The sequence below is a fragment of the Miniopterus schreibersii genome, assembly GCF_964146895.1.
Source record: "Miniopterus schreibersii genome assembly, chromosome: 1".
Lineage (NCBI taxonomy): Eukaryota > Metazoa > Chordata > Mammalia > Chiroptera > Miniopteridae > Miniopterus > Miniopterus schreibersii.
In genome coordinates this window covers 78,941,111-78,965,723 of record NC_138101.1, presented here as the reverse complement: position 1 = coordinate 78,965,723, position 24,613 = coordinate 78,941,111, and the positions used below count along the sequence as shown (strand labels likewise).

The 24,613-nt window shown below is 47.1% G+C and overlaps 1 pseudogene across 1 annotated transcript; it reads right to left on the bottom strand.

Annotated features, from left to right (window-relative positions):
* Positions 1-23,316: 23,316 nt before the first annotated feature.
* Positions 23,317-24,356, bottom strand: LOC308555420 (glyceraldehyde-3-phosphate dehydrogenase pseudogene; annotated as a pseudogene). The gene has a single exon. The product of its transcript is annotated as a glyceraldehyde-3-phosphate dehydrogenase pseudogene (transcript).
* Positions 24,357-24,613: the final 257 nt, after the last annotated feature.

Below are 24,613 nucleotides of genomic sequence, written 5' to 3'. Positions count from 1 at the left end.
ACCCAAGAAGGCCTCTGGACTTTCCCTTATGAGGTCACATGCCATAATGTCAGAGGGAAGTATCTGCACATACAATTCAGATATTGGGACACAGGCCTCTGTTGTAGCATCACTTTTGCCTCCTTCCTCTTAAGCTGCCCCCTCAAAACCCAGCAGGAATTTTTTCCATCCAGGATCTTAAAGTCTTTCAAAGATACCCATAAATTCCTTCTCCACTGCACCCAACAGTGGATGTGTCATGGCTTGTGTGACTCTTAGGCATGTTCTGAGTGATGGTAAGGAAGGTCCAGGAAAGTTAAGGAACAGGTGTGGGGTGATCAAGCCTCAGTCCATGGGAACCCCAATTACCATCCTCTCCGTGTACCTGTCGGACTGCCTTTCCCTCAGGCATGGTTGGAATCTGGCAGATTCTTTGCAGCAAGCATGTGGATGTTGAGTCGTAAATTGTTAGAAATGTGTAAATGTGTGGGCAGCCTTTTATCCGGATTCTCATACCTACTCAGGCTTTCCTTCCACTAGTGTTTGCATTCAGAGCAGTAGGAGTTCAAATGACTTCCCTCCTGGCTTAGACTTCATGCAAATTCCACACCTGCTCTGGGTGATTTTGTACAAGTGCGGTGAATAATCTGGCCTGTTGTACCTTGAGTTCTGGAAACGCAGACACCTTTATGCAGCAGACTTCTCAGAGGGGCTACTGAGGGTAAGCCAGAATAGCTGGGTGCCCGTGGACGCTCAAAATAGCAGACACTTCTCAAAGTAAACAAATATAGCAAGGATTTGTGATTTTGAAGGGGCCTTTTCATCAGGAAAGAAAACATAAGGTGGTGTTTATAATGTTTTGTTGCCAGAGATGCCTCCATGTAAATGGATAAAAATACCCACACATCCTTGAAACAATGCCAAGGAAGGGGGCAGAAAGTGAGCGCTGAGGGAAGGCCCTGGGGTACTAAGTAGAATAAACTCTTCCATTGGAGGGGGGAAAGCCCTGCGTGCTGGCTATTCTGCTTGAGCTGTGCTGGGTGTCTGGAATTTGACCAGCTGCAACGAAAGGGTCTGGATGCAAAGAAGACAGGCTCTGGATTCTAGTTATGTTCTGAAATCTTCCTATGATGTTCCCGAGGGTCTTTCCTTGCACAGCTCAAAATGAAGCCCTGCCATCCAGAATTGCCACACGTTTGCACAAGCAGCCCCCTTTGCCCAGCACCTGCCTTTCTTTCTTGGAATCTCAGATTCCCTCCTACTCACTATCCCTCATCTCTGCAGAAAAGGCGGTGGGGGAGAGGGTGTGACTGCAGAATTCAAAGAGCTTCTTTTAGGAATCAGCTATACTTCTAACACCTAATTACACGGGGAACACGTTTCTTTCAGATGGCACAGATTTGGGTGATGGAGGAGTCCTATTTCTGAAAGTCCTGTATCTGTTCATCAGGTGAGGTCCAGTTGCTTCTTTCCCCTCCTTTCTAATGTCCTTTTTTCTCACACTATGAAGAAAATAAGAAGAATGATAATAAAAATTCTTCACTCAATCAATGAATACTGTTGAGCACCTGCTGCAGCAGGCATTGTTCTCAGACTGGGGACAGGCCTGTCATAAAACCTCACATGTGTATAGTTTGCTTTACAGTTTGCAAAACACTTTCAGTTCAACCAATATTTTTTATTCTTTATGCATGTCTTCATTGTGGTGAAAGGCATGTAATGTAAAATTTGCCATCTTAATCACTTTTATGTGTATAGTGTATAGTTCAGTAGTGCTAGGTATTTTTGCATTGTTATGAAACAGATCTCCAGAACTTTTTCATCTTGCGAAAGTAAAACTCTGCACCCATTAAACAAGAGCTCCCTTTTGGTCCCCCTTCCAGCCCCTGGCAACCACCATTCTACTTTCTGTCTCTGTGACTTGGACTACTCTAGGTATTTCATGCAGATGGAATTATACAGTATTTGCCTTTTTGTGACTGGCTGATTTCACTGAGCATAATGTCCTCAAGGATCATCCATGGCGTACTCTGTGTCAGACATGGCTACACGTCTGACTGCTACTGAGGGGAAACCAGTAGTAGTCAGACACATTCTCTCTGGGACAGGGCTACAGGGAGCATTAGAGCTCTTTTCTTTGGGGCAGTCTGTGTGCAGTGTAGTGCAGTATTCCCCAAAGTGTATCCTTGTTACATGGATAGGTCTAGTTCTTCAGATTGTTATCGTTCCATGGTCCAATAGGTCTGGGAAATGCTAAATGAAAGCAAATAATATAGGCTGCTTTGTTGCAGAATTCCTCAGTCCTTAACTTGCTGATTCAGTCATCAAATCTGCACATATCTATAAACTGCCTATTGTGTGTATGGTATTGAGGGAGGTGCTGGGAATACTGGGATGGGAAAGATGTGGCTCTTGTCCTTGTGAAGTTTAGATGCTAGCAAAAGACAGACCTTAAACAACTGACTACCCACTAAGAATGCAACTGTAATGATTGTGCTACAGGAGAGAAGTGGGCTGTGAAGAGAGGCTTTACCTGAGGTCCTAATGGAATCTGTGGAATCAGGAAGGGCCCTTGGGAGGAAATGATGTTCCAGATAAGATCTGACTGAGGAAAAGATGTGGGCTAGGTGACAAAAGGTGGGTACAGAGCATTTTAGGCAGGAGGACAGTATAACTCAAGTCCTGAGCAAGAAAGGGTTGGGCGTTCTCTGCAGTGTTTTGAAAACAAACCTGATCGGGGGGAACTCCTCCTCCACACCCTTCCCACCCTCCAGTGCCTTGTGGGACTGGAATTTGACTTCTGTGTTATAAAAAGATCCCTGGGAGAGGTGGGGGAGACTCAGGTTGCACTCGCCATGCTGGCATTAATTATCTCAGTTACAGTGCCCTTAACTCCTTTGAGTCTCCTTTTTCTTATATAAAAAAAATTAGGGCAGACAACATGATCGAGAAGATCCCCTCCAGTCATGGCACGCTGTGAATGCATCTCAATTCCTTTGGGTTTTAGAGAGAAGTCAAGCTAACTGTAAACAGGGGAATTTTTAGGCTGGAAAGGAAAGAATTCAGTGCTGAAGAGGATTAGATAGGAAAAGGCAGGGTGGTGGCCATCCTAAAGCCTGAGGGGACTCAGTCAAGAAGCTGTGTACTCCCTGGGGTCTCTCCTCAACATGCATTTATTGGCCAGCTGCTGTGAGGGTTATAGGCCATGCCCTGAGTCCCGAGGGAAATCTGGGGTTCTCCTGCCTTCACCCCATTTGCTCTCTTCCTAAGACACAATTTCCAGGGACATGAAGCCTAAAGGACTCTACTGGGGAACAAAGGGCTCTGATGGACATTGGACAGAACAGAGGCTGCCCACTAATTGGCTGGAATCCCTTCCTGCCAGCCCTGCCTGCCCCCCATTCCGGGAACCCAGAGACCCTGGAGTGGGAATAGAGGCCTGGAATCCGGGAGAACCCAGTGGACACCCCCAGACAGGAGACTTTTAGAGGATCATTTCTTTTAGAAAGTAACACGCTTGCTCAGAATGCCAACAGAGTCCTATTTTTCAAACTCCTCTGGGTTGAGAAAAGAAGACCCCCCTATGGCATCAGCCTGGAAGTTAAGAACAAATAATGAATAAAAACTATTATCTCCCAGGATCCCTGTTTCTGTCGCTCTTCCTCCCACTTTTTCAGCTCATCGGGACAGATCCTTTTGTTTTGTCTCTCCCTCCCTGCCCCAGAAAACAGACACTGGTTTTTCTGCTGCTCTCAGATTACTTCACTCGGAGAACTTGGAGGGAGAGGCCCCCCTCCCCCATTCCAAGGAAAATGGAACACTATTCCTGTCTCTGAGCTCAGAACATTCTGAGCATCCCCACCCCAGCCCCACAGTAGATGTATGTATTGCAAAGGTCCTTCTCTCTGTGCAGCCATTGCATTCGTTTGCCGGGGCCTCAGTAACAAAGTACCACAAATTGGGTGGCTTAAACCACAGACATTTATTGTCTCTCAGTTCTGGAGGCTGAAAGTCCAAGATCAGGGTGTCAGCAGGGTTGGTTCCTGCTGAGGGCCAGAGGGAAGGGACTATCTCAGGCCTCTCTCCTTGGCCTGCAGATGGCCATCTGCTCCCTGTGTCTCTTCATATCCTCTTTCCTCTTTGTACATCTTTGTGCCCAAATTTCCTCTTCTTATAAGGACACTAGTCGTGTTGGATTAGGGTTCAGTCCAATGACCTCAGTTAACCTGATTACTTCTGTAAAAACCCTACCTCCAAATAAGGTCCCATTCTGAGGTAATAGGAGTTAGGATCCCGACATACGAATTTCGAGGAGATGCAATTCAATCCATAACAGCCAGTAAATCTTAAACTTCAATGTACCTATGGCTTACCTGGGGGCTGGTTAGAAATGGAGGTATCAGTGATAACCCCATAGTTTCGAATTTGATAAATCTGGGGTGGTGTCCCGCCCCCCTGAATCCCTCCCCTGAGTTTATGCTGTGAACCCAGTACTTTGCTTATTGAAGGCCTATAGCAGTGTTGTGCCAACTACCTCATGCTGCAAAGACATGGCATTCTTTGTGTCCAGCTTTTCCTTAGTCCCCACTGCAAAGCCAGACCCTCTGTAATTTTCCTGTGAGTTCCCTGTCCTTTCTGGAGGCTGCCAGGCCCACTTTGACTGCCTTGCCCTCTCTAACTGGCAGGCGGGTGGTGTGATGGTTCAGGCTTTGGAATTTGGGGCCTAGCTCTGTTTCTCGATGGCTAGTTGACCTTGGACAGATCACTGGGCCTCTCTGAGCCTGCATTTATTCCCCTCTGCATTGAGAAGCTTCCTGGTCCATCTCAGAGGGCTACCATATGAATTGAACAAGACAAGGTTTGCAAAAGGCACATCACACTGTGCCTGGTACATAGAGAGGGCAGAGTAGATGTTAGTTACTATTACTCTCCTCTTATATCAGATGGCAAACCAGATTTAATTCATTTCTGCAGCCTCAGTGTGCTAAAGGGCCATGAGGAGAAAGTCCATTACAAATGGAGATGAAGAGCAAGCCTCACCTTCAGATGGAGCATCCAGTGTGGGCACATGAGATCTGAAAGGCATGCTCTGGAAACCTGGGTTAGATCCCCTCCTACCGTGATGACTTCTCACCTCAAAGAAACTTACCCACTCCAGTGCAAAGCTGGGAAATGAGGGTGTTGCTGAGTCCACATTTCCCCCCTGGGATGGTATAATGGCTGTGGGCACAGAGTCTGGAGCCAGACTGCCTGGTTTTGAGAGCTCAGCACATCACCTCCTGCCTGTCCCACCTTTAGCAAGTCACATAACTTCTCTGTGCCTTACTTTCTTCACTTGTAAAAAGGAAATAATAGGGCTGCGATGGTTTATTTTTTAGGTCAACTTGACTGGGCCAAGGGATGCCCAGGCTGCTGGCAGGACATTGTTTCTGGGTGAGCCTGTGAGGGTGTTTCTGGAAGAGATTGGCATTTGGATCAATGGGCTGAGTGCAGAAGAGTGCCCTCCCCAGTGTGGGCCTCATCCAGTCTGCTGAGCAAACTGAACAGAAAAACAAGGCAGAGGAGGTGAATTTTCTCTCTCTGTTTGAGCTGGGACATGCATTTTTTCCTGCCCTCAGACATTAGTCCTCCTGGTTCTTGGGCCTTGGGACTTGAACCGGGACATACACCATCGATCCCCTGGTTCTCAGGCCTCTGAGTTTGTACTGAAAGTACACCACTTGCTTTCCTGGGTCTCCAGCTTGAAGATGGCAGACTGTGCGACTTCTCAGCGTCCATAATCACATGAACTAATTTTTCATAACAAATCTCTACATATCTATATATATCCTATTGGTTCTGTTTCTCTGGAGAACCCTGACTAATACAATCACCAGCCTCACTATAGTCACAGTGTTTTCTTGATGCATAACAAATTACCACAAATGTCGTGGCTTCAGATGACACCCGTTCACGATTCTGTAGGTCAGAGGTCAGGCTTGGTGGGACACTCTGCTTAGGCTCTCACAAGCTGAAACCAAGGCTCTTATCTGGAGGCACTGGGGCAGAATCTATTCCTAGGTCCACTCAGATTGTTGGCAGAATTCGGTTCCCTCACACTGTAGACTAAAATCCTCATCCTTGGGTTACTGTCAGCCAAGGGCCGCTCCGGAGCACCCGGAGGCCGTCCACACTCCTTTCCATGTGGCCTCCTCCATCGTCACGCTAGCAGTGCTGCAGCGAATCCCTCTTGCGCTTCGCATTCTCTGACTACCTCTTCTGCTTGTTTTTAAGGGCTCATGTCATTGTATTGGACCCACACAAATCATCCGGGATAATCTCTCTATTTTAAGGCCAGCTGATATGTCTGCAAAGTCCCATTTGCCATGTAAGGTAAGCTATTTGTGGATGTGGTAGCATACTCGCAGTCTCAGGAATTAGTGCGTGGACTCTCCCTGGGGACCATCATTCTGCCCAGTGAGAACACTCCTGAAAGACTTTGCCCTGGATCACGGGGCGAGGCATATTTTGTCTACATACAATTTCCCCTTCGTGCTGTAATTATGTTTCGTTGTCTCCAGCACAACCTAGTAACTTGTGTAGTGGATGTAAAGCTGCCCCTCAAATCATCTGTGTCAGCCTCGCTTTGTGACCCAATCCTTGTGGTTTGGGTGGGACAGAGATTCTACCACCACCCTCCAGCTCCAGAAATGGGTCCCAGTTTTTCTAAGGTAGTCCCGCCCTCCCCCTGGGCACACTGACTGGTTCAGAGATGGGTATATGACCAACAGTGGTCCATATCAGAGTGATGCTCAGGACTTCTGATCCAGATGGGGAAGGATATTTCCCTGCTCTGTGGGACTGAGGCAGCTTATTTTAGGAGCTTATCTTTGGCCATCTGGTAGCTAAAGATGAGAGAGCCCTGGTATAAAACCAGTACCAGGAAAACAAACAAGGGCAAAAGATGGAAAGAGAGTATATTCTTTACAATATATAAATATTAAATTATTATGTTATATATCTGAAACGAATATAATGTTGCATGTTAATTCACTGCAATTTTTTTAAAAAAAAGTGTGTTCTTGGTGGCATTGTTGAACTGCTGGATCAACTGTTACCTAAAGTCCACACCACCTTTGGGCTTTTCATTTATGTGAACCAATACATTTCTCCTATTGTTGAAAACACTTTGAGTTAGGTTTGATCTTATTTGCCATCAAAAGCACCCCAACAGACAGAACTTGTTTAATAATATGGCGATTTTACAGAGTGGTGTACAGATGGGGCCACAGGGAGAGGTGTGATCTGCCCAGTTTTTACCTCCCTGGCAAAGGCTTCTAAAAAAGTAGCCATGTTGCACCACTAGGACCTCAGCTCTCAAGGTCCTCTGTGGCCAATAGTGGAGTGAAGAGAAGCCCCTGGCAGAGCAGGAGAAACACCAGTTGGAGAAGTGGTCAGAGAGAGAGTTTTGGACCACATGGGGATAGCCCATCTCTTTCTGCCATCACACCTTCCCAAGTACACCAGAGAGAGGTGACATCTAAGAGGGAAGGAAGACTGTTCCTTGATTAATGTGTGTGGAGTCCTGGACAGTACCTGGCACAGGGGAGCCCTCAGTAAAGAGCTGCAGAGGCTGGGTCCTATGGATGGACTAGGCGCTGGAGTTGGGGATGATTCACCAGACAACAAATTCATGTTTTTTCTCTTTAGCAGGGTCTTTGCCTAAAACTCAACACATTGTTATGTCTAAATTCTCTCCCCTCAGAATTCCTAATCCCTGATAATTCAAAATGTGACTATATTTGGAGATAAAGTCTTTATTTTTAAATTTTTAAAAGTTTATTCCAGAGAGAGGAAAGGAGAAGGAGAGAGAGAGAGATAGAAACATCAATGATGAGAGAGTCATTGATCGGCCACCTCCTGCATGTCCCTGACTGGGGATCGAGCCCGCAATCTGGGCATGTGCCCAGACCGGGAATCAAGCCTCGATGGCCTGGACCCTAGGTCGATGCTCAACCGCTGAGCCACGCCCGGCCCGGCTGGAGATAAAGTCTTCACAGAAGTAATTAAGGTTAAATGCAATGATTGGGTGGTTTTTAATCCAATATGAATGGTGTTCTTACAAGAAGAGGTCATTAGGACTCAGTTACGCACAGAGGGAAGACCATGTGGAGACACAGGGAGAAGATGGCACCTAAAGCCAGGGAGAGAGGCCTCAGGAGGCCTGTTCACGCCTTGATCTTGGACTTCCAGCCTCAAGAACTCAGAAAATGTCCCCCTGCTCCCTCTTCCAGCCTGTCTGTGGTATTTTATTTTGGGAGCCATTGCAAACTAAATATGTGGGTTGAATAGTGTTCACCTAAAAGATATGTCCACCAGGACTTGTGAATATTACCTTATTTGGAGAATTGTCTTTGTGGATATAATTAAGTTAAGGGTCTCTAGATGAAAATATTCTGGATTAACCAGGTGTCCCATATCCAGTGACAGGTGTCCTTATAAGGTACAGAAGAGGAGAAGCAGAAGGCCATGTGAAAGGAGGCAGAGGTCAGAATTATGCAGATTGGAGCCAAGGAATGCGGAGGATTGCTGGAGGCCACCAGTAGCCAAGAGACAGACAACAGATGTGGAACATCTGAGCCTCCAGAAGGACCAACCTGCCAACACCTTGATTTCACACTGCTGACCTCCAAAACTGGGAGACGATACATTTCTGTTCTTTTAACCCACCCAGTGTGTGGTCATTTGTTCTAGCAGTTCCAGGAAAAAAATCCAGCAGAGAGCTTACGTATGGGGCACTCCAGGCTAGAGTTAGTCCTCAGGATGTGACTACACTGCCTCCAAGAACCGAAGCAACCTGTGCATGACTCTGGCTGGGAGGCGGGCAGAGAATGCTGGTGGAACTGACTGGAGCCAATTTCCAGCAGCAGACCCCAGAATATTCTCTGCTCAGATGGTGTGTGGACCTCTTGGGTTGAGGAGGGGAGAGGAAAGCCCCATGAAAAAGATACATGGATTTCCTGTTAATTGAACAGGGCCTGAGTGACCAAGGGTTAAAATAAAAGGGAAGTGACCATATGTGCACGATGATGGAAGCACTTCCTGCCACTCGCACAGGGCTGGACCTTCCCCAGGTGGGTCTGTTCTGGGAGCTGCCTTTGAAAGTGAAGAGTCTGCCCATCTCTGTTTCTGTGACCACATCTCAGGCAAACATTATCGCAGTGCAGGAATTCCAGTGCTTGAAATAAAACAGTTATTATAATTTAAACCAGAGGTGGGGCGGTGGAAACAGTTCTGTGCCCCTGCCCTTCCTCTGAGCTGAAGTACACGGCTGACACCCACCCCTGCTCCCTCCATGCCAAACCCTGGGCCCTGCAAACCATACAGCACAGAGCCAGATGGCTCCCTGGTACTGCCAGGTGGAGGAGTCACCGCTTGTTACAGGAGCATCTGTGGCCAGGAATCAGGTGAGGAGTTTCTAATGTCCTGGCAGACGTGGAGGTGGGTTTGCCAAATAGCGGCTCCAGATTCCTCCTGCTCCAAGATTACGCAGCACTTGGCTCCTGGCCTCTCTCTATTTAGTAAATTCTCCCTTGGTTTTCCCTGTGTCCTTGCCCACTTCATGCGCCGTGTGAGTGTAAGTTAAGGGAATATGGAATTACACTTCAAGGGGGTAACCTGATTCCTGCAGGCGCTGGAACTGACCCAAAGACATATAGTTACCCAGGAACCTTCCTTGGACGATGTGAAGCCCAAATCAGGGCAGGGAGGCCATGCTTTGCCACAGGACCCCAAAGTTTAGAGGGTGCAGATTTTGAAATAATGATTTGAAAAGATCGTACAAAGTTGTAAGCTGGTAACTCCTGAGGAATTGTCCTACCATGCCCCTCCCCTCTCTCAGCCCCACCCTAAGTGCAGCTCTCTGGCTGGAGTGGCCAGGCAGTCCTGTCCCTGTGTCATCTACCATGGATATCAGGGTGCATGGAGGGCAGTTTGCCTATGTAGGGGCCACTCTCCCCTCACCATGCTAACTATGCTTGTTCCATGGGCTTGAGGCCACTTTTCATATTTCTAGCCCCAAATGCCCAAATTGCTAGTTACTGTATGTGGAGACTCCTATGCACTTTGGGCAGAGGAACCAGGACATGTGGGTTTTTTACAAGGTCCTGAGAGGGTGACCTTGAGAGGTCATCTCTATGAGTCAAATGTGAGTACAGAGGTTAGTTTTGAGTGAGGGTGGAGGCTTCTAACAGAAATGAAAGGATTTCTTTTTCTTAGATGTCAGTTCATTTGAAAGCAGGTCCCTGTTCCTTGGCTCTAGTTGAGGCTAACAGGAAGTCCGTCTCCAGGTGAGGGACTAAAGACTGGTGGAGGTGTGGTGTGGAGGACACTGGGGCCAGTATTCAGACCACGAGGTGACCCCACAGCCCGATGTCCTGTTCTTTTCTCTGCTGCCTACACCCTGCTTGGTGGAACGCTGGTTTCTAACTCCAAGGACTTGCATTTTTCTAAAAATAAATAAAGCCAGACCACAACTTTCCCTCTCCCCAGAGCCTGATGGAATCAACAGCAAAAAGCCTCCCTGTGGGTGATCAAGCATGGCAAAGAATACAATCCCACACTGTAGAGTCTGAAAAGTGGTTGCCAAGGAAAGAAACATGATACCCAAGGTAGCTCCTACCTCCTCCTCCCCATCTGCCCCCTCAAAAACAGGATATAAAAAGGAATCAGGATTACCAGGTACAGAAAAGTGGCTAAGTGGCAAAACCCCTGCAGCCAAACTATGGCTCAGAAGAGTGAACACCAAAGTGATCAGATAGGAGGGAAGTAGGCCACAGAGAATTCAACCACGCTCTAAGGGAGAAATAGAAAGTCGGAGCAGCAAACATGCTAAACTAATAAAGGAAAAAAAGGAAGAAACATCCCTGCAAATTGACGGATGGAGAAACCCGTCTGCAAAAACACTGTATCAAAGGAACAGACGCAAACTCAAATGCCCTAAATGTTTCATGCTGTGGTAGACACAGGTGGTTCCCCGATCCCATCTAACAGTGTGGGTGGGCTGCTAACAGCACTTAGCTGTCCCCTTTGCTCAGGATGCCATGCCGTCCCCAGGGCAGCTGGAAAACATTGACTGCCTGATGACAAAAGGCTGGTCCCCTTGTCTTAAGGTAGTGTGGCTCAGGCTCCATCCAGAGGGCTAACTGTGGGGCCCACAGCTTTACAAATGACTTGGAGGGCAGCACTAGGGGAGCATGAGAGAGAGATGGTTCATAGCAATTGGGAGTCACGGGACAGCTATTTCACAAACACAGAAAATCTTCTTTCCTCAACCAAGAAGAAATATTTCTTGGTGTGGCTGTGAAGGGAGGCATGTCTACCCAGGCACTGGGACTCACTGAGGCCTTTCCTGGGCCTAGTGTCAGCAAACTGTGGGTGGCAGTGAGCAGGTGTAACTGGTTCTCTGGGCAAGGAGGTAATGAGGTCACTAGCAAGACATCCCTCCTGTGTGTTTAAATGGCAAAGCCTGGAGTACCTGTATTTCTTCCAGATGACAAATAGAGGACACACCTGGTGATAGTCTAACTCCTGCTGATGTCATTTTCTGTTCTTTCAACCCTGTGTACAAAGTCCCTTTGAAACAAGAGGATCCTAGGCACCTCTTCCCAGTGGGGAGCCACTGTGGGGGATGTCTTCTCTCCTGGGAGTCAGACCACCTGTCCCCCAACACAGAACACTACTGAGGCCACATCAGGCAGAGCCAGCAGCAGTTGGGTCACCCTTGTCCTTGGTTGAGTAGATTATCAAGGGTGATTGAGGAAAAGTATCTGAGACATTGTGCAGTGATTTCTTCTGAACAACTGGTCCACACATAGTACCTGGCCTGGTCCTGTGTGTGGCTCACTTGGATGTCACCACTGGATGTCACTGAGAAGCCCTCAATGTGACCTCAGGGCTTCTCTGTGGAGCTCCTCCCCACCCCTCACCTTCCCCCATACCTCCTCTTCCTTCTGACATCAGAAATTCTAGTTAGACCATATATTTTTTTTGTATTAGTCAGGCTTCTCCAGAGAAACAAAACCAATAGGCTATATAGAGATAGATACAGAAGATTTGCCTCATGCACTTATAGAGGCTGAGAAGTCCCATGATTTTCCATCTGTAAGGCAGAGGCCCAGGAAGGCCAGCGGTATAATTCCAATCCAGACTCTAAGGCCTGAGAACCAGGAGTGCTGATGTCCAAGGGAAGGAGAAGATGGATGATCCAGCTCAAGCAGAGAGCAAATCAGCCTTCCTCTGCCTTTTTGGTCTACCCAGACCCTCAGCAGATGGGATAATGCCCACCCACCACTGGAGAGGGCAATCTTCACTCAGTCTACTGGTTCAGATGCTAATCGCTTCTGGAAACACGCTCACAGACACACCCAGAAATACTGTCTTACCAGCGATCTGGGCATCCCTTGGCCCAAACTGACACATAAAATTAACCATCACTCTTGTCCTCAAGATTTTGTCAAGAATGCAGATGCTGCTTAGAGGGAACAGCACAGCTGTCAAAGATCAGCTATTTGACTTCTTGATGACCGTGACGCTTTTTCTTAACATCTAAGCTTTAGGAGAACATAGGACTGGGCTGGGGCCTGCAGGAGGGAGGAAAGGAGTGACACAGATGCTTGGGTAGGCAGGAGGAGGAAGCTGAAGACTCGCTTTTGTCTACTTTACAGGTCCAACTTTAGGCCGGATGTGGATAAGAGGGCCCCTGGAAACAAGGGTCCATGAGGACCCCAGGCACCTCTTTCCAGGCCTATGCCCAACTTCACCGTGGTTTAAAAATAAGAGCAATGCAGTTGTGAGCTGGGGGGAGCTCTGGGGACAGTGGAGGAACCCAGCCCACATGCCTCTCCAACCTGGCCGTTTACGAAGGAGGAAGAGCCCAGGAGCAGGGCTGCATTGGCTTCACGCCTGTGGAGCCTGGCTGAGGACTGAAGACTGAAGACCCCTCCTGCGAGATGCTTTGTTATCAGGTTGGCTCCTGGACTGTATTGTTTACTTTCCTTTTTAAGATGTTTGAAGTCCTTTGATGAGCTGGTGTTTATACTGCATGTTCTTTCATGCTAAGTGAGCACTTGTTATTATGTAGAATTACAAAAGCATTTGGTGTTTTCCAAGCTTAGGCAGATAGCTTCACAATTGAAAACTGCTTTGCTTTGCACAATGGGGGAAAGGGGGTGTCCAAAGCAGTCACATGTTCATCAAATTTCTGACAACTTAGTGATATTTAAAATTCACTAGAGAGTAACCAAACGGAAGCTTCTGATGGATTTTTTTTTTTTTTTTTTGTGGGCAAAATAAAATAATTCACATTCTGTAATGAGTATAATGGCCTCGATACTAGACAGCTGAAATGTGGTAAGCTGAGATTTTGGGTTGGTGTGTTCTAGAGTAAGGCATGCCTGTGACATAAATGTTCACTTGTCTTGTACCCTCTACATACGTAATTCTCCTGTTTTGCCCTTCCATTCTTTTTCCTCAACCACTTTTATTTTAATTGGACTGTGACTCACATAACAAATGAATCGCATTAGAAGCCAGACCAAGACATTCAGGGACCATCCCAAGAGCCTGGGGGCTGGCAGTCACCCCAGCTTGAGGGGAAGCCATCCGTTTCCCCAGCCAGCCCAACTGGCAGAGGTAATTACAGTTGGAGATGCTTGTTAAAGCCACTGGTGCAGTGAGGACAGGCTAAGCTGCTCCTTTGTTTCCAGCCCATAACAAATGAAACAGCATCTGCTCTCTCTAAATCCAGAGTTCTCTGGTTCTAGATTCTACCAGGACCCGAGGGCAGGAGGAGCCACAGCCTGATGACTTGGCAGGGAAGAAGCGGTGACTCATAAAGTTAGTTATGAGTTTAAGGTGCAAAGCAGCTGGTTCATGTAAATGAAATTTTATCTTCTCTTTCCTCCAAGAGGGAGCAGTCAGAGCCCTGGTTTAACACAGGCCTCAGGTGCCCAAAAGAACAAAGGACACTAGGCCTGCAGATCTGGTTTGAAAGCTGCTTGTGCAAGCAACCTGGGGCAGGGCCTCCCCCTTGCCTCTCGACCCAGCCCTCGCACAGCCCGCAGTCCCAGGGTGGCCGTGGGTTCTGGGGTGAGGCCGGTGGCCAGCAAGGGTGTGCTCATCCCCATGACCAAGCATCCCTGGCATCTGAAAGGTAGATCCTTTTCTCTCTCTTTGTAAACATGTGTGTCTGTGGGTGTGCTTGTGTATGCTTATAGAGTGAGAGCCAGAGAAAAGAGAGAGAGGAAAGGCCTGAAGGGCACAAGGCATACATCCCAGGTGCCCCCCTGTTTCACTCCAGTTGGAGTAGGGAAGTAAAAGAGGCTTAAGTTGATTGCTATTTCACTAACAAAGAAAGAAGCTTCAACCAAACTTAGAAACAGACTAACACAGACCTCTGTGATGGGAGGCAGAGATTCTAAAAGGAATGTCTTATAAAAGTTACCCTGTTTCACTTGGCTTAGTGACACGGAGCACAGAGGAAGGGGTGATTGTCCCTTGGGAGCTGACTCGGGAAAGTGGAGACAGGATGAGGGCAGATTTCATTTTGCAGCTTTGTGACTTTTCAGGAGGTAGAGATATATCTGCTCAGTGCCTTCCCTGAGAAGCAGGCTGAGAGGGTCGTGTCTCAGTTTCCTGGATTGGGCATGGGATGGGGCATGGGGCCCAGGCAGCCTTTCTGGGAGAAGTCAAAACACAAGCCAAGGCCAGGCCAACCAGATAACAAGGGATGGCAGGCTGGTTTCACCTTGCGAGCCAACTCTGACCCCAGAACGTTGTGCTGAGAAGGATTCTGAGTCTCCATTTTAACTGTCTTTCGGATTCCAAGGAGGCTGTTGTCCTCACAGGAGGGGACACAGGAGGTCCTCAAACAGCAGGCTGCCCCACTCTTGAGGAGGCTGTGTCCATCGTTTCCTCACCTCATGTCACACAGAGCTCTGATTCCTGGGACTTGGGGCCCTTTTCTCTCTGAGCACAGCCACATCTGGGCCCCAGGCCTGGGAGGCTGAGCTCCTCCTGATCAGCTGACAAACAGCTGGCTGCTAAATGTGGGGTTTTCTTCTCAGGAAGCACTGGCAGGTTGGGACAGTTGTTCTGGTCATGGCCCTGGGGCAGGGGCTTAGATCATGCCGTGTGCAGTCCTCCCCCAAGGGCCAGGCCTGGAGTCCAGAATGGAGGCGGGTCCCTGGATACCTGACCAGGTGTGGCTGCTGGCTGCTCTCCATGTAGCCCAGGGGATTTTATTTGGAATTAAACAAATTGAAGCACTTAAAGCAATTAGGGCAGTGCTGATACATACTAGGTGCTCAATGCATGTTAATTTCCTTTCTGTTTTTGTGTTTTTTTTTAATTGCGGTAAAATACATATAACATAAAATTTACCATTTTAAGCATTTCAAAGTATACTGTTCAGTGACAAAGAATACTCACGCCATCCACCTCCAGAACTTTTTTATCTCTCCAAACTTAATCTCCAAACCCATTGAACACTAACTCCCCTATTCTCCTCCCCCCAGCACCTGGCAACCACCATTCTACTTTCTGTGTCTATGACTTTGACTACTCTAAGAACCTCATGTAAGTGGAATCATTCAGCGTGTGTCCTTTTTGACTGGCTTATTTTACTCAGCATAATGTCCTCAAGTTTCATCCGTATCGTAGCATGTGTCAGAATTTCCTTCCTTCTTAAGACTGCCTTAATATTCCTTTGCAGGGATAGGCCACATTTTAAAAATTTATGTATCTGTCGATGGACATTTGAGTGGCTCCTGCCTTTGGCTATTGGGAATAGTGCCACTTGGAACATAGGTGCGCACATGTCTGAGTCCCTGCCTTCAGTGCTATTGTGTATACATCCAGAAGTGGATCCTTTATCCCTTGAAACACTAGCAGATTTGACTCTCAAGAACATTAATAGATATGATGGAGGTGGGAGTCTGCTTGACGTTGCCTGCACCCACCTCAAACAGCTGCTTACTCTACCCCCGCCTCGGGGCCCACAGATGAGACCCCTGGCCCATTCCCTGGGTGAGTCCTCACTCACCCCAAGCAAGCCTTTCAATCTTCCTGTGCCCCTGCCTTCCCAGTCCGGAGCGCTTACAGACCAGCCTAAACCTCTCACTTTACCAGGCCTCCCTGGAATGTGGCTGCAGCCATGGCCTCCTAACCCATGCCTGTGCCACCTGTCCTGGTTCCTGCAAGTCCATCTACCCCATTGGCCCCAGATCTTGTGGCGCAGATCTGACCTTGTCACTTCCCACTGCCTGCAGGATACAGGCTGAGCTCTGGCCTGACCACACCTCCCAGTCCTGCAATTTCCACATAGTTGCTCAGAGTTTTGCTCATGTGGTCCCCTCTGAATGCCATCTACCCGCCACCTGCAACCCATCCCTCTAATATTTACCTCACCCAATTTATCGTTCAAGGATCTGCTCCTCCTTCCTGTGTGGCCTGGCAGAACAAGAACTCAGAAATGTTTGACAGATTATCAAGGGAATGGCATTTCCAGTGTTCTCTCTCAAGGTGAAGTGCAGGCGTGATTTTAGTATTGCTTAGAGGCAGGGTCATGCCTTCGGAGTCTGTGGGCTCGTTAAGTCCCACTGGGCATGTGTCCCCTCCTCAGTTGGACAGTTAAGTAAAGCCGGAGGTTAACAGAAACACCAAGACCTCTTTAAAAATCACTAAAGGACCTCATGGTTGGAGAGTGCATGTGAAACAATGTGGGCTGCCAGTTGCTCTTTAAGGATTCATTGTACAAATTTACATGCCTAGATCTAGGTGTATGCCTGTCTGTGTAGTCTTGGGGCTTTCTCAGTAGCAATGAATAGCAGCTCCTCTCTGATTAGTCCTCTGGCCCACAGGGTTCCCCCGAGTAGGGGGCCAGAGCAGGGCTAAGTTTTCTTCTGTCCTGGGAACAGTGCTTATTTCATCTAGGTTGTGACTTACATATTAATAACTCCATTTCTTGCTGCCCTCAATCTGGGATGTTAGACTTCCCCCACGGGCTGCTTGCCCTACATGTGAGCGCGTTTTCCTTCTTCTCTGCAACAGTTCAGGCTTAAATATTACCCTTTGCAAAGAGGACTGTCAGTGCTGGAGTGAGACAGCACAGAGTTGGACGGGTTGTAAATTGCAAGCAGTGATTATACCACTTTCTCCTTAATGTCTGCAGAACTATGAGCGCTGCATACGTGTTATACCCCACGCAGGGCGGCTCCTGGGAAGAGAGACTTCAAATGCAGATGCCCTGGATTTAAAAGAAGACCAGTTTAATGCGTGAGAGCTCATTCTGTCACCGGGAGGCCAGACCACTGCGACATGGATGGAAATATTTAACCTCAGAGTCACAGGCAGTCTGTGTCTGACCGATACTTTTTCTGTCTTGGAATGTTGAGAAGAAAAGTCCCGCAAAGCCCTGTGTGAGGCGGACAGAACTTCCCTTCGTTTCAGGCCCTCTAGCTGAGGGTCTGTGGAAGGGGCTTCTGTGAGCGCACCAGCCTGCCATGGGCCTCCATGCTGCCTCTCTGTTCCAGTCCCATCCTAGCTGAGGGTGCCAGGGGAGCCAGATGAAGGCCCTCAATCCAGCCCAGGGGAGGGAGGTCAGAGTGGGCACTTCAGGGGGGTGACGTTGGAGGGGATGGAGAGAGCAGCTCAGTAGGGAACACTTCTCCTTCCTAACTTCTGGTGTTTTCTTCCCTCTAGGGAGCTTCAGTAGCATAACACTGGTTTCCTTCTGCTGTGTCACTTCCTAGAGGAGGAAGAATTACATTAGGAAAAAGAAACTCGGTTGGCAGAGTCCAGGTATGTCCTCTTCTTGGAGAGCCAGCCTGCCTGCGGACAGCACAAGTCTGCTCTGCCCCTCCCTGCTGTAAATATTCTAGGGTAAGACCCCCACATGGTGAGGGCCTGCCCTGACACAGCACAGCCTAGGACGGGCTGGGTGGGTCTGCTAGAACCTAGGTTAGTTTTAGGAAGCCACTTGTTTGCAGATGTTAGAAGCCACATTTTCCAAGATTAATTTTGTACATCATAAAGGTGATACTTTGGTCTCCATCTGCCTGGCTTCTTTGACTTATTTCTCAAAGGCTCAGAACTTGGATAGAGAAAAAGCGTGCTATTTGGGGGGCCTTGTCACACTCCAATAGTGACAGTCAGCTCAGCCCCAAACCCTGACAATGAAAAGAAAAAAGAGGTTGGGAGTACGCGCTGTATTCAAAGTGGTGGTCTGTGATGTTGTGTGGTGAACTCTGCAGGCACCGGGAATAGAAAACACGGAAGCTCAGAGTGGGAAGGAACAAGAGTGTTCAAAGACTTTTTGAAAAACATTGGTGGTGTTGGGACACTGTGAGTGAGGAAGAAGTGATTGAAAAAAGGCTTGAGAAACCCCCAGGACAGATCATGCAGACTTTGTAGGCTAATGGAAAGAATCTGAATTTATTCTAAGTGCAATGGGAATTCACTGAAGGATTTAAGCAGGGCAGTGATATGGTCTTACTTATGCTTTGAGAAGCCATTCTTTATAACTCTGTAGAGAATGGTCTGGGGGCTGGACAATGAGACTAGAATGGGGGAGGATGAATCCTAATTTCTAGCTTGGTGATTGGATGGATGTGAATGCTATTTGCAGAGCTGTTGAAGACTGGGAGGGGGAGGGGGAAGGTCATTGAATTTCAGATTTCCAAAGTTCTCAGTGGCAATGTCAGGTAAGAGGTTGGATATGGGCTCTGATACTCAGAGGGTTTTAGGGAACCCCAACATTTAGAGGTGTGTGTAGGCGGACACCCACGCAAAGGAGACAAATCCCTGGCTAGTCCTGGCAGTCATCGACTAGAGGCAAACGTCTTTTTTTTTTTATTAGTCAGAAGGGTTTGGGGCTGACTAATACAGGCAACTTCCTTTGGGAAATTCCAAATAGACAGCGTGGCCTTATAAAGAATGATTGCATGATTACATTTGGGGGAGATTTTCATAACTTACAGGATTTTTTTCTTCTCTATACAACAACTAGTTGTCAATCACTTTTCACTTTTCTTTTGAGGGCAAAGAATGCAGGAATCTTTTTATTCATTACAATTGATGTCTTTTGAAAAAGGACCCCTTAATTAATGTTTATGGGGCACAGCTTTTTCAGAGATGCCCATCCTCTCCTAATACACACAGCTGTGTTTTAGAGCCTGATTTTTCACCCAGCCAAAGGACCCCACAGGGATCCATTATTCATCCCAACCTCTGCCTCTCCACATCTTTCATAATGGAACCACTTGCCTGCAAAGCTCCTGCTAGCTGAATCCCTTTCATTCCCATGAAAGGGGCTGCCGATATTTAAAGTTCATTTCAGGAAGGTTTCATAATGAGAACTGGGGAAAATAACATAATCTCATTTGAAAACGTTTCCTTCCTCTGTTCTGCTGGTGGAATCAAACAATTCAGAGTCCCATCTGTCCTGTAACAGGTCCAGATTGCATGATATGGTTTTGAAGTTGTTTCCTTTGTTTCAGGGCACCTCTGGTGGGATTCCCGCCCCTCCTGGATGTATTCAGAGGGTGCCATTTGCGCCTTGGATTTGCAATTCCAGAAGCAAAATAATCAGCCAGCATTGTAGGAAAATGTCACTCTGCCCCAACCATCAGGACCTAGCACTGGGGAGGGAAGTCAGGCTCTAGAAGGCAGAATGGATTTTTGTTTAAAGGAACATTTTCAAAGTTAATATGAAAACACACAAGTATAAATTAAAACGACGACAACCATCCAAATGTGAATCTCTCTGTAACGTGCTGACATGCTCGAAGGTGTGTCAGGTAGTTTTTTCCCCTTTCCGGGGCTCTCAACAACCAAGCATTGTATGGTGCTACACACTGCCTGGAGAGACCCTTCCCTAAGGTGATCTCAGGCCTGGATGAAGGTGGGAGGGATCACCGCCTGCCCCTCTTCTCCACTGTTTCTTTCCCAGGTTTCCAACCTGCCCTCCCCCTTCTCTCTAGCTTCTAGTCAAGGGCTAGCAGTTTTTTTTCTTATCTGTTCAGGCGGCTATAACAGTGTTTGGACTGGGACTTAGGTTTTTTTCCTGCTTTTGGGTTTAAACTAAAGCATCGATTCCTCCTGGGTCACAAGTGTGCTGGACTTGAGACTGAAATACACCATCGGCTCCCTTAGGTCTCCTTTGCCAACTCACTTGCGGATCTTGGGACTTGCCTGCTTTCATAAACACACGAGCCTATTCCTTATAATAAATCTCTCTGTATATACATCCTATTGGTTCTGTTTCTCTAAAGAACCATGACTAATATAATCCCTTCCCACTGTAATTATCTGAAGCAACCCTGACCTTTTAGTTCCCTGAAAGCACCAAGTCCCTTTCCTCTGTGGAAACCTTCTACCCCTTCTTTTTTCCTCACTAAAGCCTTTGGGAGATGACCAGGTCATGAGTGTGGAGCCCTCTGGAATGGAATTAGTGCCCTTATATGAGAGACTGCAGAGAGCTCCCTAGCCTCTTCCACACATAAGCCTCAAGTGTCAGCTTAAGCATGACTTCTTAAGAAAGCCTGAACCCTCTGCAAGCCCATCCCCACTACGTAGGAGAAGTCCCTCTAAACTCCTCTCCTAATACCTACCATAACTGTAATTTAAATTTTGAAGTTTAAATAATTTAAGTAATTAATGGCTTATTTGTGATTTTACCCATTTAATGTCTGTGTCTCTCCCAAATGATACGTTCCCTAAGGGCAGAGACCACATTGTCTTGTTCAGCACTGTGGCACAGGGCTGTACCTGGATGGAGGAATGGCTGCGTGGACCCCTGTGCCTGGCTGGTATTATACCGGGAGCGATTATTCTGCAGAAGGTGACAGGAGTGTCAGTGTAAGGTAAAGAAATAAATAACCTGCCTGCCTTGATCTGTGCCAAGAAGTGTAAATCCTGAAGAGAGAGGTGGTTTTTAATTCTAGTTAGAAAAGTCACTATTTCTCTGTCATGGCTAAGATAAAATTCAATCTAATTAAGGTGACAAGGTGTTTTCTAGTTGGGTAATTTTGCTTGCTGTGGTTTTTAAAGTGTGTGTATAGCTAAGCAATAAATGACTAAGAGTCAGGGCAGATGAAATCCTAATTTTTGTTTCTTCACTTTCGTCCAATTCCACTTCCCTAACAACTTCCATGTGGGGATAAACATGATTCATGACTTGTATTTTTAGGTTAAAGTGTATAAATTGTAGCTCTCTGGTATGCCTCATTATTTTCACTTTGCAGAGACTTCCTATTAAGCCAGGTTGTCCTTGAGCACTGGGGCCTCCCTGGATGCTGGACAAATGAGGCTGAACTCCCCGCCTGGGTTTCCCGCAGGCAGGCCATACCTGTGCTTCTGAAAGGCCATGCAGCTCCCTCCTTCCCTCCCTTATGCCTCTTGCTTCCACTCTTCTTCCGGCACACAGACTTGGCTGGTTTCCATCAGAGGTTTAGAGTGGACTATTTCATTCTCCTATCGTGTTCTAAATTTTATTTACAAGTCTCCAAAGGACACAATATGAAATCAACTGAAGAAAAGGGTTCCCAAATAATAGTGAACTTTGGTAACATAGGAGGCCATTTATTAACAAATCAGTTAAATGTGTTTTGAGAATCTTCTTTGAGGTCTGTGCTATTAAATGACTGAGAGTTATAAAAGCACAGCATTATCTCTTTGTTCCCTACTTAATTAATATTTATTGGATATTTGTCATATGCAATGCAGAAGATGGTGTCAAAACTGGAAAGCCTGGCATACTAAAGTGCGGAGTATCAGGAAGGAAGGAAAGAAGGAAGTCAGCTAGGAAAGTTGGTGTTTTCTGGTTTGAGGTGCTGAGTGCCCACATTGAGAATGAGAAAGAGTCGTTGGACTCATTCCTGCTTAGCTTTCTTCTGTGTGACTGCCATAGCAAGTACTTGGGAGAATACTTGCTATTCCCCCAAGTATCTTCATGGTCAACTTTCTTACCTTCTTCGAGTCTTTCTGCAAATGTCACTTTCTCAATGTGAACTCCTTATCTTCTATGTTCTGAATTTTGTGTTTCCCGAAAATCCATATGTTGAAGCCCTAACCCCCAAGGTGATGGTATGTGGAGGTGGGGCCTTTTGGAGATGATTAGTCATGAGGGTGGAGCCCTCATGAATGGGATTAGTACCCTTATACAAGACACTCCAGAGGGTTCTCTAGCTTCTTCTATCACATAAGGACACAGTGAGAGGACTGCCATATATGAACCAGGAAGTGTGTTCTCACCAGACACCGAATCTTCCGGCACCTTGATCTCTGATTTCCAGCCTCTAAAGCTGAGAAATAAATGACTGTTGTTTGTAAGCCACCTGATTTCTGGTAGTCTGCTACAGCCCCCCATATGGACTACGACACTCACCATGCTATTTAAAATTGCACCCCCACCCCCGCCACATTCCCCATCATGTACTGTCAAGTTCCCTTTATCTTTTCCAACTTTTTATTTTTATTGCACTTGCCATATTCCAACATACAATCTTTCTGCCCCTACAAGAATATACATTTAATGAGGGTATATGTTCAATGTTTTATTCATTGATATATCTTAAGTGCCCAGAAAAGTGCCTGCATATGGTGCATACGAAATAATGTGTTGAACTAATGCATGAAATGGACATCTCTTTGTAGTGAATCTACTTTTGTCTACCTTTAGAAGCATCATTATATTGAAATTAATAAATAATTTACCTATAAACATCTGTTAGTTGGTGCTTGTTCCTTTTGTTTCCTGGCTTTTAAGTGGCTGAGGGAGAATCACTAATGGAAATACTATATTTGCGACCAAGTGGCAGGTGTGTACTCTTTCTGGTTGTTGATGGTTCACACTTCAGGTGCTGAAGACAGGGGATGAGTGGGGGAAGCAGGACTTAGAATGGGATTTGAATGCTGAACTTCAGGTAAGTGAAGGCTATAGGAACTAAGATGAACTAGGAGGGAGGGGTCTGATGCTGTAAACCTGAAAATCCGGGCAAAGGAGTTTTGGTGTTTTGTGTGTGTGTGTGTGTGTGGGGGGGGGGGGTTGGTCATGTGGAGACAGGGGAGTGGCCTGATAAAAGCTTGTTTTTTGGGGGGAGGGGGGTGTACAGTGAACTTTATTGATGATGCATGACAAGGTAGGGCTCCCTAAGCCCTTCCAGTTCCTCAGGAGGTCTGGGTTGGAAACTGTGGAGGTCAGGAGATTCTCAGTGTTTTGGAGGATTGATTTGGGTCAAGGACTGACCAGCAGCTGAGGGCCCCTTTTCCTCCTGCTGGGGCTGGTGGTGTAGGGGGCTCTTACTCCTTGGAGGCCATGTGGACCATAAAGTCCACCACCCTGTTTCTATAGCCAAATTCATTATCATACCAGGAAATGAGCTTGATGAAGTGGTCATTGAGGGCAATGCCAGTCCCAGTATCAAAGATGGAGGAGTGGATGTCACAGTTAAAGTTGCAGAAGACAATCTGGTCCTTAGTATAGGCCAGAATGCCCTTGAGGGTGCCCTCTGATGCCCACTTCACTACCTTCTTGATGTCATTGTATTTGGCAGCTTTCTCCAGGCAGCATGTTAGATCCATAACTGACACATTGTGGATGGGGACATGGAAGGCCATGCTAGTGAGCCTCCCATTCAGCTCAGGGATGACCTTGCCCACAGCCTTGGCAGCATCAGTAGAAGCAGGGATGATGTTCTGGGCACCTCCTTGACCATCATACCACAGCATCCCAGAGGGCTCTCCACAGTCTTCTGGGTGGCAATGATAGCATCGACCGTGGTTATGAGTCCCTCCACCATGCCAAAGTTGTTATGGATGACCTTGGCCAGCGGGGCCAAGCAGCTGGTGGTGCAGGAGGCATTACTGACAACCTTGAAGGAGTTGTAATACTTGTCATGGTTCACACCCATCACAAATATGGGGATATCAGCAGAAGGGACAGAGACGATTCTCTCTTGGCTCTACCCTTCAGGTGAGCCCCAGCCTTCTCCATGGTAGTAAAGACACCAGTGGGCTCCACAACATATTCAGCACCTGCATCACCGCATTTGATGTGGATGGGATCTCACTCCTGGAAGATGGAGATGAACTTTCTATTGATGACAAGCTTCCTATTCTCAGCCTCGACTGTGCCTTTGAACTTGCCATGAGTAAAATAATACTACAACATGTAGACCATGTAGTTGCGGTCAATGAAGGGGTCACTGATAGCAACAATATCCACTTTGCCAGAGTTGAAAGCAGCTCTGGTGATGACGCACCCAATATGGCCAAATCCGTTCACTCCGACCTCCACCATCGTGTCTCAGGGTTGCGGCTGGCACTGCGCAGGAAGACACAGCTGTGCGTGGAACAGGAGGAGCAGAGAACCTGTTTTAGAAGAGCCATGTGGCTGCTATACATAGGCTGGGCTGCAAAATGGAGTCAGAGAAGGTCAGAGAAAGCTCCTGCGAAGTCATTACCCACAAGTAAGTGAAAGTCTGAACGAGGGGATAGTAAAGGGTAGTCCGAGAGATTTTGAAAGAAACAACATAATTTCTCCCAATTTATTATGAAAATTTTCAAAGGTACAGAAATTTGTGAAGAACAGAACATT